The sequence below is a fragment of the Canis lupus genome, chromosome X (genome assembly GCF_003254725.2).
Source record: "Canis lupus dingo isolate Sandy chromosome X, ASM325472v2, whole genome shotgun sequence".
In the NCBI taxonomy this organism is placed as follows: domain Eukaryota; kingdom Metazoa; phylum Chordata; class Mammalia; order Carnivora; family Canidae; genus Canis; species Canis lupus.
Genome location: NC_064281.1, coordinates 35,490,061 through 35,503,009, shown reverse-complemented (window position 1 = coordinate 35,503,009; position 12,949 = coordinate 35,490,061). Strand labels below are relative to the sequence as shown.

Sequence of the window (12,949 nt, the reverse complement as noted above, 5' to 3'; positions counted from 1 at the left end):
GGTCTCCAAGATCATGCCCTGGGCCGAAGGCGGCACTAAACCCCTGAGCCACCTGGGCTGCCCTGTATAGTGCTATTGATGAGGAGAACAAAGGCATGAGAAATGTAGCAAAAAAGTAAATCTTAAAATTTGCAGCCCACTGATAAATCCATGAGAAGTGCAGAGTGTGACTGACATTCCTCAAGGAACTCATGGCTACCTTAGTGTTGATGTTTCATTAGAGACTAAAAGCAAAACATTATCTTAACAATCCCTAGCTCTCCAAGGTCCTGGAGACCTTGCTTTTAACGTGTCCAGATTCCTTAGAAATTTACTTATCCCTCACTCCCACTAACTAAAAAGTATATAATCAGCCATTCTTCACAATCTCACTGTAGCTCTTTCTGCCCATAGGTCCTGTCCCTGCCTGTGCTATAATAAAAGCACCATTTTTAAAAAATATTTATTTATTTATTTATTTATTTATTTATTTATTTATTTACTTACTTACTTATTTGACAGAGAGAGAGAGAGAGAGAGAGAGCAAGCGGAGGGAGTGGAAGACAGGGAGAGGCAGAAGCAGGCTCCCCGCTGAGCAGGGAGCCAGGTTGGGCTAGATCCCAGGCCCTGAGCCTAAGGCAGATGCTTAACTGACTGAGCCATTCAGGCACCCCATAAAAGCACATTTTTGCACAGAAAACGTCTCAAGAATTCTTTTTTTTTTTCAAGAATTTTTTCCTAGTCTGTAGACTGTGTCTTGATGAACAGTTTTTAATTTTGATGAAATCTAACTTACCAGTGTTTTCTTTTATGACACTGCTTTCTGTGACCTGCTAAGCCAACTTTACCTATCTCAAATGATGAAGACATTCTTCTAAAGTTTCCTTTAAAAATATATAGCTTGCCACTTACATTTAGGTGTGTGATCCAGCTCAGATTAATTTTTGTGTATGGTGTGAGATAGAGGTTAACATTTGTATTTTTTTCATATGGATAGATAGTTACTATGCATCATTTCCTGCAAAAACTTTTCTTTCCTTATTGGATTGCTTTGGTGCTTTTGTAAAAAATCAAATGACTAAATAAGTGTGGGTCTATTTCTAGCTCTCTATGCTATCAACTTACATGCCATACACTCTTGATTAGTATGGCTTTACAATTAGCCTTGAAGCCAGGTAGTGCAAATTCTCAAACTTTGTTCTTCTTTTTCAAATACTCTGGGTAGTCTAGGTCCTTTGTATTTCCATAACTTTAGAACTAGATTTTCAGTATCTACAAAAATAACTGCTGGTATTTGGATAAAGATTGCACTGAATCTATAGATCAGTGTAGGTAGAATCGACAGATAAACAATAATATCAAGTCTTCCAGTTCATGGACATGGTTTATTTCCCCATCTATTTAGTTTTTCTTTAATTTCTCTCAAAAATGTTTTCGAGGCACCTGGCTGGCTCAGTCATTAAAGTATGCAACTCTTGATCTTGGGGTGTTGAAGCCCTGTGTTGAACATAGAGCTTACTTTAAAAAAAAAAGAAAGAAAGAAAAAGAAAAGATGTTTTCTAGTGTAGAAGTCTGGCACATGTTAAATTTATTACTAAGTATTTTATGTTTTTTGATGCTATTATACATGAAATGCATTTTTTAAAAATTTTTATTTATTCATGAGAGACACACAGAGAGAGGCAGAGACATAGGCAGAGGGAGAAGCAGATTCTATGCAGGGAGCCCAATGTGGGACTTGATCCCAGGACTCCGGGATCCACACCCTGGGCTGAAGGCAGGCACTAAACCACTGAGCCACCCAGACATCCCCATGAAATTCATTTAAAATTTTATTTTCTAATCATTTGCTAATAACATATAAAAATATAATTGAGTTTTCAAAATTAACTTTGTATTCTGTGACTTTGAAAAATTAGGTTGTAGTTGTATATATTCCTTAAGGTCTTCTAAATAAATAATTGTGTCATCTGCAAAAAGAGACAGTTTTACTGTTTCCTTTCTGGTCTGTATACCTTGAATTTTTCTTGCCTTGACTGCACTGACTCAGGGTTGCAGTACGCTGTGAAATAGCAGTGGTGAGAATGGCATTTTTACCCTGTTTCTGCTTTTAAGGAGAAAATGTTCAGTATTTCACCATTAAGTATAATGTTAGCTGTAGGAATTTTTGGTAGGTGCCCTTTATGATTTTGGAGGAGGAAAAAAATTCATCTGGGACACAGTAATAAAATTCTCCAAAATTAAACACACAGTGACTTTTAAAAAAATAAAACAGCGGGATCCCTGGATGGCGCAGCGGTTTGGCGCCTGCCTTTGGCCCAGGGCACGATCCTGGAGACCCGGGATCGAATCCCACATCGGGCTCCCGGTGCATGGGGCCTGCTTCTCCCTCTGCCTGTGTCTCTGCCTCTCTCTCTCTCTGTGACTATCATAAATAAATAAATAAATACCTAAAAAAAAATTAAAAAAAAATAATAAAAAAATAAAACAGCACCAGTAAGATGTTTGACAACTTCAAGTGGTCTGCTATATTGTAATTAGAGTCCCTAAAAGGGGATGGGGGGGAGGGGGGAGGAGACAAAATAATTTAAGAAATAATGGACAAAACATTCTAAACTTCATGAAAATTATAAACCCAGAGATCCTAGAAACTCAACAAACACAAGTAACAAACAAAAAAACACTAGAATTCTACACCTTGGGAAACATCTTTCATAAAGTAGAGCAATATAAAGTCATTTTCAAACATATGAAAGTTGAAAGAATTCATCACCAGCACACATGCAGTAAAAGAAATGTTAAAGGAGATCCTTCAGGCAGAATGAAAGTGATATCAGATGGAAATGTGGATCTACACAAAGAAATGAAGATCACCAGGAAAGGTTAACTACATGGGTAAATATATATAAATATATAAGATGTTTTAATTATATGTATATCTTTAAAAGATAATTGGTTAAGCAAAAATAATCACAATGTATTATGAGGTTTATAATCTATATAAAAGTTAAATACATGGCAACAATAGCATAAGGACCAAGAGGAGAGAAATGGAAGTATACTATTGTAAGGTTCTTACAATATAAGTGAAATGGTATAAGGCAGCCTGGGTGGCTCAGCGGTTTAGTGCTGCCTTTGGCCTGGGGTGTGATCCTGGAGACCCGGGATCAAGTCCCACATCAGGTTCCCTGCATGGAGCCTGCTTCTCCCTCTGCCTGTGTCCTTGCCTCTCTCTGTGTGTGTGTCTCTCATGAATGAATAAATAAAAATCTTAAAAAAAAAATAAGTGAAATGGTATAATATCACTTAAAAGTAAACTAGCAAGTTAAATACTATACTATAAACCCGAAGACAATCATTAAAATTTAAAAACAATCTACAGTTATTTTTTTAAGATTTTATTTATTTTTTATTGAGAGACACAGAGAGATGCAGAGAGAGAGGCAGAGAGACAGGCAGAGGGAGAAGCAGGCTCCATGCAGGGAGCCTGACATAGGACTCGATCCCGGGTCTTCAGGATCACACCCTGGGATAAAGGCGGCACTAAACCGCTGAGCCACCCGGGCTGCCCCTATAGTTATTTTATATTGCTGCATAATAAGTTAGCAAAAACCTGGCAGTTTAAGACAACACAGATTTATTAGCTTATAGTCCTGTAAGTCAGAAGTCAGGCACAGCATGGGTAGGTTCTCTGCTCAGGGTGTCATAAACTGAAATCAAATTGTTGGACACACAAAATTCTTGTGTGGCAGTTCTGGGGAAAAATCCACTTCCAAGTTAATTCTTGTTATTGACAGACCTCAGTTCTTTGTGTATGTTGAACTGAGGTCTACATTTCCTTGCTAACTGCCCACTGGGGGCCACTCTCAGTTCCTAGAGGCCACTTATGTTCCTTGACACATGGCTTCCTTCATGTTTAGCAGCAACAACACAATCGATCCTTCCTGTGCTTTAAATCTTTGACCTTCTCTTCTGCTATTAACCAACAAAGGTGATAAAATGGAATCACCAAAATAATTATGAACAACAACAACAAAAGGAGAAAAATGAAACAAAGAGCAGATGGGTCAGATAGAAACAAATAGCAAAGTGATGGACTCAAACTTAGACTTATAAAAATTACATTACAGGTAAATGGCTTAAATACCTCAATTAAAAGACAACTATATGCTGCTTATAGGAAACTCAAGTACTCAGGAAGGTCTTGTTGCAGTAATGGGGAATAATTAGCCCTAAACTGATCATTACTCCAGACCCACCTAACAAATTATGAGAACAAGACCCAAAAGGATTAAACTATTTATAAGTAACTGAATTGCATCCCAGAACAAAGCTTAAGAATATTTATGGGAACACAAAAAATATCCAGCAACTAGCAAGGTAAAATTCATAATGTCTGGCATCCAATCGAAAATTACCAGGCATGTGAAGAGGCAGGAAAATGACCTTTGTTTAGGCAAAGATGTCTTAGATATAACACCAAAAGTATAATCCTTCCACAAATGATAAATTGGACTTCATCAAAATTAAAACCTTTTGTCCTTTTAACGTCATAAGAGAATGTTGGGGTGCCTGCTGGCTCAGTTGGAGGAGTGTAAAAATCTTGATTTCAGGGTTGTGGTTTCAAGCCCCACATTGGGTGTAGAGATTGCTTAAATAAATAGAACATAGGGATGCCTGGGTGGCTCAGCAGTTGGGCCTTTGGCCCAGGGCATGATCCCAGACTCCCGGGTTCGAGTCCCACATTGGCTCCTTGCATGGAGCTTGCTTCTCCCTCTGCCCGTGTCTCTGCCTCTCTCTCTCTCTCTCTCTGTCTCTGATGAATAAATAAATAAAATCTTTAGATAAATAAATAAATCATACAAACAAAAGACATGAGAATGAAAAAACAAGCCATAGACTTAGAAAAAAAATATTTATAAAACATACACATTTAGGGCACCTGGCTGGCTCAGTTGGTAGAGCATGTGACTCTTGATCTTGGGGTTGTGGGTTCAAGCCCCACACTGGGTATAGATATTACTTTAGAAATAAATTTTTAAAATATATGGAGCACCTGGGTGGCTCAGTCAGTTAAGCACCTGACCCTTGGTTTCAGCTCAGGTCACAATCATCTCATGGGTTGTAAGATTGAGCTGCATGTTGGGTTCTGTGCTCAATGTGGAGTCTGATTGAGATTCTCTCTCTCTCCCTCTGCCCCTCCCCCTGCTCTCTCTCTCTCTCAAATAAATAAATTAAAAATCTAAAAAAAAAAAGGAATCTTTGGGACTTCCACTTCCAAAAAGATGGAATAAATGTACTTATCCCTAGATTTCCATATATAAAATAATCATAAGAAGACTGAAAGGTGGAGAGAAAACATCAGACCAAGTAGGGACCTCAGGATCAAGCAATGGTGGTAAATTACCAAAGTTTTCCTTATGTCTCACATCTCCCTGACTGGGTGCTAGAGAAGTCAGCAACACAGAAACATCAATGGGCACAGACAACAAGAAAACAAATCCAAGAAAAGCTTGCTCTTTCTAGCCAAAAGACCAGGAAAAGGACAGCTTAGCAAGACAGAAAACTTTTTTTTTAAGTTTTTATTTATTTATTCATAAGAGACATAGAAAGAGAGAGGCAGAGACATAGGCAGAGGCAGAAGCAGACTCCATGCAGGGAGCCCAATGTGGGACTCCATCCTGGTACTCCAGGGTCACACCCTGAGCCGAAGGCAGACGCACTCAACTGTTGAGCCACCCAGGTGTCTCAAGACAGAAAACTTTTAATCAATAATTGCTTTACTCTGGATAAACACCACAGGGTGAAAAGAAATGTGGCCCCAGTCTGCCAGCAAAGGCCAAGTAGGAAACCTTGATTGCCACCCTTGCCAGACATCATCCCTTCCCCATCCAGGTGGCAACAGAAGGCTTAGTGGGAAGGCAGGCACTAGATATCCTTACTAGATAGTAACAAGTCCCCCACCAGTTGGTGCTAGTAGAATCAACATAGGAGTCTGGGTTTCCACTCCCCCCTTTACTCCTACTCCCCACCCCAGGCAGTAGCAAGGTACCTCTCCTCCTCCTCTCTGGGATGGTGTCAGAGGAGATATAGTGGACATTTAGGATTTTCACCACCACTCAGTGGTTACAGAACCACCCTCTCACTCCCCACTCCACAGCGGAGGCAGCATGAACCACCTTTAACCCTGCCAGCCAGGGTAGTTCCAGTGGAGGGCTAGCAGGGAGCCTGAACTCCCACTACTACCCAACAGTAACAAGGTACATACCCCACATGCCTGTCAATAAAGCCAAGGAAAGACTGTGGACTTTCACCCTCATCTGGCAGTAGTGAGGCAGTGTCCTCACTTACTGGCTGTCTGCTAAATCACAAGATTTAAGTAACATTTGGAATCTTATAACATCATGCCCTAGATGTCCTGGTTTTCATCAAAAATGAATCGTCAAATCAAGAACCAAGGAGATCTCAGTTTGAATGAGAAAAGACAATTAACCAAGGTGACAGAATTGTTAGAATGACCTGACAAGGACTTAAAGCAGCCATCATAAAAACACTTCAGTGAATAATTACAAACACACTTGAAAGAAATGAAAAACAAAAGTCTCAGCAAAGAAATCCAAAAAATATAAGTAAGAACCAAATGGAAATTTTAGAACTAGAAATTGCAATAAGTGAAATAAAAAATTCAATGGACAGTAAAATATGGAAGACAGAGAAAAGAATCAGAGAATTTAAGGCTAGAATAGAGAATCCCCAATCTGAACAGCAGACAGAAAACAGACTGAAAAATCAAATGAACAGAAATTGAGGGACATGTGAGACTCTAACATAAAATGAGTATTTGGATCACAGGAGTCCCAGAAGGAGAGGAGTAAGAAGGTAGAGTTGAAATAGTGGCTAAAAATTTCCAAAATTTGGCAAAAGATGTAAACATATAGGTTCCAGAACCCCAAAACAAGATAAATTTAAAGAAATCCATGCCAAGGAATACCATAGTCAAACTTCTGAACATTAGGACAAAGAAAAAAATCTTGAGAAAGGCAGAGAAATGATACTACCCATAGGGAAAAACAATTAGAATAATAGATTTTATTCTCATCAGAAACTGGGGAGGCCAGAAAAAAAATGGCATAACATTTTTCAAGTGCTGAGGGCACAGAGCTCTCAACACAGAATTGTACAGCTAGCAAAAATATCCTTCAGGAATGAAGGGGAAATCAAGACATTTTCTGATAACAAAAAACTAAGAATTTTTTGCCAGTAGGCCTACTCTTCCGAATGGCTATGGAAGTTCTTTAAATAGAAAGAAAACTATAAAAGAAGAAATCTTGGCCCATCAGAGAAGAAGAAAAAAATGACAGAGCAAATACATGTTTGATGGTGGAAATAAAATTATAACGTTGGCTAATGTAATTTTCTAAGTAAAGGAAATATTTAAGACAATTATATATGGGGAAGGGTGAAGAGTTGGAAAAGGAAGTAAGTTTTCTTTTCTTTTTTTTTTTGAAGTTATGTTTCTGCACTACACTGGAACTGGTAAAATGTTGACAACAGTAGACTCCTAAGTTAGGTATATATAACATAATACTTAGGGCAACCATTAAAAAGATACAAAGAGATACACTCAAAGAACACTATAGATAAATCTAAATGGGATTTTTTTTTTTTAGTAATCTCTATATCTAACATGGGGCTCCAACTCATAACCCTGAGATCAAGAGTCACATGCTGTACCGACTAAGCCAGTCAGGTGCCCCTTAAAATGAGATCCTAAAAAATGTTCAAGCAATCCTCAGGAAGGCAGGACAAAGATTATTCTGGTGGCAAATGAGAGGCTGATGGGGGTGCAGTGGGGGAGTGGGAGTGGAGGCATCTCCACTGCATGCCAGGGTTATTTTGAGCTAACCTAGACCCTTCCTCCCAAGGAAGCATAGTGCATCTCACTGCTTTAGGGTGCACTGGGGGTGGGAGCAGGGGGAGGAATTGGCTAAGCACTTCCGTGAAGCTTTGCTTTGGGAGTTATGATGGGTTGGTGACTGTTTATATTGGTACTCAAAGAAGGCTGTTTTTTCCAGGTCAGCAGGCCACCCTACCATGACACCAGAAGGGGTTCCTTGCCAAGGCTTGGGCTCATCTAGGCTTCTGCACCACACGGGATCCCTCCTAGGGCAGGATGGCACCTTTACGTTCTGATTACAAAAGCCAAAAGCCCTCCGTGTGTGACCTATACTGCTGGGAAAATGGAATAAAGATGGTTTGAAAAGGGCATGATGCAATTCTGGCAAGGGGGAGAAGCCAATTCCATACATTTGGAGCTCTGCCCTAAGTGCTTAAGCTGTACTTGGGTTCCAAATCAGACAACCTTGGCAAACTCTCCATACCAGATATAAATATCTATTTTAACAAGCATCTTTAGCTTTTGAACAATTAGGAAGAAAATGATACCACGTTCCAGAGTAGTTCAAGTTCCTTTTCATTTATTGGGGGCAGGAATTATATAGGGTTCTTGGTAGGTAATGAGCTTCAAAGTTTTGTAGTAGATCACATTCTAGGACTTACTGATGCTGTATTTATGGCTCCCCAACCCTGAGTTTCCCAGAAGAATGCTTCTGAAGACTTTCCATGATAGTATAAATTTTATACTTTTTTAAAAAAAGAGGGATGCCTGGGTGGCTTGGTGGTTGAGCATCTGCCTTCAGCTCAGGGTGTGATCCCAGGGTTCTGGGATTGAGCCCCACATTGGGCTTCCTGCATGGAGCCTGCTTCTCTCTCTGCCTATGTCTCTGCCTCTCTCTCTCTCTCTGTCTTTCATGAATAAATAATTAAAATCTTTAAAAATAAATAAATAAAATAAAATCAATTTAAAAAGTGTCTGGGAGCTATTTGTGTCATTCATTATTCCAAATATCATTTTAATAATTTCAACATGAAAGCATCTTAATATTCTCAATAACAGCGCCAGTAACTTAAAATATTAAAATCCATATTAGGAAAAAAGGATAAGCTAGACAATCTTCTCTTACAGATACAATACCATATAGATGTTTAAGTTGGTGATTGGTGAAAATTGATATCTTTGCAATATTAAATCTTCCAATCTATGTTTCCTTGCATTTCTATTAATAATATATATAGATACACACACACACACACACATATATTTAGAGAGGTACAAAGGGAGACAGGCAGAGAGAGAGAGAGAGACAAGGGGCAGAGGAGGGGCAGAGAGAGATAGAATCTTAAGCAGGCTCCATGCCTAGTGTGGAGCCTGGCCCGGGGCTCAATCTCACAACCCTGAGATTATGACCTGAGCCAAAATCAAGAGTTGGACGCTTAACCAACTGAGCCACCCAGGCACCCCTCTATCAATAATATTAACAGTATTTTATAGCTTTCTTTGTGGAGTTCTGGTACAATTGTGATAGATTTATTGTATGTATTTAGTATTTTTTATGCTAATATAAATAATTCCTCTTAAAGTTTGATTTTCTAAATTTTTTTCCTATTTTTTGATGGCATATAAAAATGCAACTGATTTTGTTTTGACTTTTTGTGCTGTACCTTGCTGACCTTACACATACACAACTTTCCACATACACAATCATACTGCTAACAAGTAGTGACAGTTTTATTTCTGTTTTGCTAGACATGATGCATTCTCATCTATTCTTTCTTGCCTTATTATTGTAATGGCTGCATTACAATAGGGATTAAATAGTAAGAGTGGACATGCTCATCCTGTTTCCATTTCACAGCGTTAAATATTTTATCATTGTGTATGATGGCTGCTGCAGGGTTTTAGTACATGTCACTTTAAGGAATCCCATTTCTACTTTCTTTTTTAAAGTAGGCTCTATGCCCAATGCAGAGCCCAATGTGGGGCTTGAACTCAAGACCCTGAGATCAAGACCTGAGCTGAGATCAAGAGTTGGGTGTTTAACCAACCAAGCCATCAAGGGGCCCCAAGAAAGCCCATTTATTTCTATTTGGAGCTTTCTAAGAATTTATATCATGAATGGATGTTATACTAAATGCTTTTAATGCATCTTGAGATACTCATAATTCTGCTCCTTGTTTTATTAATATGGTGACTACCATTTATTTTCAAACTGCATACCAATCCTGCATTTCTGAAATAAACATATCCTTCTTCATGAAAATAAAAAGGCACCCTTTGCCAGTTCTATCCAGACTGAGTCATGATGACTCACAGTGGCAGCCCTCTAGAGCTTTGAATGTTTTTGACTTTTTGTGCCGGAATTTTATGGCAAGTGCATTTTCTAAGAGGTAATAACTTAAATGGGAAATATCTTTAAAAAGATTTACTGGTTGTTTTTTGCGTGTGTATGTATTAAAATAGATGTATTAATAGATGTATTAATCTATTAAAACTAGATTAATAGGGATGCCTGGGTGGCTCAGTGGTTTAGTGCCTGCCTTTTGGCCCAGGGCGTGATCCTGGAGTCTTGGGATCGAGTCCCACATCGGGCTCCCCGCATGGAGCCTGCTTCTCCCTCTGCCTGTGTCTCTGCCTCTCTCTCTCTCTCTCTGTGTGTGTCTCTCATGAATAAATAAATAAAATCTTTTTTTAAAAAATAAATAAAACTAGATTAATAATTACCTATCCTTTTCTTATTAATGTGTTATCTATTTTAGTTGTACATTGCTATATAACAAACTGCCCCAAATTTAGTGGCATAAAACAACTGGTATTCTATTACAGTTGGAGCAGGGAATCCCAACGGACACAGTGAGATTGGCTTGTTTCTGGTATATGATATCTGGGGGGACTGAAATGTCTGGGGATGAGTTGAACAGCTGGGGAAAAGAATCACCTGGAGGCTTTTTCATTTATATGTCTGGTCCCTGGGGTATTTCGAAGCCTAGGTTCGCCTTGGATTATCTACCAGAGTGTCTATATTACGTTCTCCTTGTGATTTGGGCTACCCCAGTATTGCAGCTTCAGGGAGGTTGGACTTCTTATGTGGCAACTCAGGGCTCAAAAAGAAGTATTCTAATGAGCAAAGTGGAATTGTATGGCATTTTATGGCTTACTTCAAGGGGTCAGCACATTTTTTCTGTAAAGGGTCTGATAGTAAATACTTTAGGTTTGAAGACCATACAGTCTCTCTTTCAACTACTCAATTCTGCTATCATAGAGTTTATTGATGGACAATGAAATTCAAATTCTAGGCAATATTTGCATGTTTCCTTGGAGTTTTTTCAATGATTAAAGAAAAATGTAAAAGACATGCTTAGCTCATTGACTATGCAAAAAAAGACTGTGGATGAGATTTAGCCCATGGGGATGTAGTTTGCCAACCTCTGATATAAAACATTTCTACCCCTTCAAAAAGTTTCCTGTTCATCTTTTCAGCCAATGCTTACCTTCACCTCTAGTCCCAGACAATCATTGGCCTGATTCCTCTCACTATAGATTAGTTTTGCACGTTCTAGAGTTACGCATGAATGAAATCATCAGGATGTCTGGCTTTTTTTTTTTTTAACGATTTTATTTATTTATTCATGAGAGACACACAGAGAGAGGCAGAGACACAGGCAGAGAGAGAAGCAGGCCCCACGCTGGGAGCCCGATGGAGGACTTGATTCCGGGTCTCCAGGATCAGTCCTGGGCCGAAGGCGGCGCCAAACCGGTTAGCCACGTGGCCCGCCCTCTTTTTCACTTTATTAGTGATTTTCAATGGGCAGTTTTTAATTTTGATAAGGTGCAATTAATTAATTTTTTCTTGTATAGTTCACATTTCTTGTGTCCTGAGAAATCTCTCCTTAGTCCTGGATCACATAAATTTTCTCCTATGTTTTCTTATACATATTTTATGTTTTAGATTTTACATTTAGGTCTATGATCCATTTTGAACTAATTTTTTTGTGTATGGTATAGATTATGGTAAAGCTGCATTTTTTCCCTATGAATATCTAGTGATTATTAAGTACCGAAATTAGATAATGTAAATCCTCCAGCATTGTTCTTTTTCAAAATTATTTAGGCTATTCTAGTTCCTGTTCATTTCCGTGTAAAATTTAGAAATAGTTTGTCATTTTCTTAAAAAGAGAGAGAGAGAGACCAGTGGGATTTTCTTTTTTTGTTTCTTTTTTAAAAAAGATTTTACTTATTTATTTGATAGAAAGAGCACACAAGCAGGAGGAGTAGTAGGCAGAGGAAGAGGGAGACAGAGGGAGAGAAAGAAGCAGACTCCCCGCTGAGCAAGGAGCCCAATGTGGGGCTCAATCCCAGGACCCTGGAATCATGACCTGAGCAGAAGGCAGACACTTAAACCAACTGAGCCACCCAGGTACCCTGTGACCAGTGGGATTTTCATCTGGATTGCATTGAATCTGTAGATTAACTTGGGGAACCTTGATACCTTAACAATATTGACCCCTCCAATCCATTAATATGGTATCTCTCTCCATTTATTTAGGTCTTCTTTAATTTCTCTATGTAATATTTTGAAGTTTTTAGTATATAAGTCTTGAACATATTTTCTTAAATCTGTTCCTATTTCATGTATTTGGATCCTATTGCAAATGACATTTTTAAAATTTCAATTTCCCTTTGTTCATTACTTGTATATAGACATATAATCAATTTTTGTCTTTTTTCCTAGTATATCACAAACTTGCTAAATTCACCTATCAGTTCTTTTTAAAAAAAAAAAAAGATTTTACGTATTTATTCATGAGAGACACAGAGAGAGAGAGGCAGAGACATAGGCAGAGGGAGAAGCAGGCTCCTTACAGGGAGCCCGATACGGGACTCCATCCCCGGACTGGGGTCATGCCCTGAGCCAAAGGCAGATGCTCAACCTCTGAGTCACCCAGGCATCCCTCACCTATCAGTTCTAATAGCTTTTTTGTAGAATATTTAGGATATTTTCTGTACATGATTGTGCCATCTATAAATAAATACAATTTTACCTTTCATTTTCCAATCTTTATGCCACTTATT

General features: G+C 38.6%; 1 protein-coding gene and 1 non-coding gene across 4 annotated transcripts in view; one reads left to right on the top strand and one right to left on the bottom strand.

Moving 5' to 3' along the window:
- USP9X (ubiquitin specific peptidase 9 X-linked) overlaps positions 1-12,949 on the bottom strand; it is a 485,115-nt gene that overhangs the window by 189,732 nt on the left and 282,434 nt on the right. The gene's annotated exons all lie outside the window — the stretch shown is intronic.
- On the top strand, positions 4,920-4,992 carry TRNAK-CUU (transfer RNA lysine (anticodon CUU)). Its single transcript has one exon. It is a non-coding gene; the product is annotated as a tRNA-Lys (tRNA).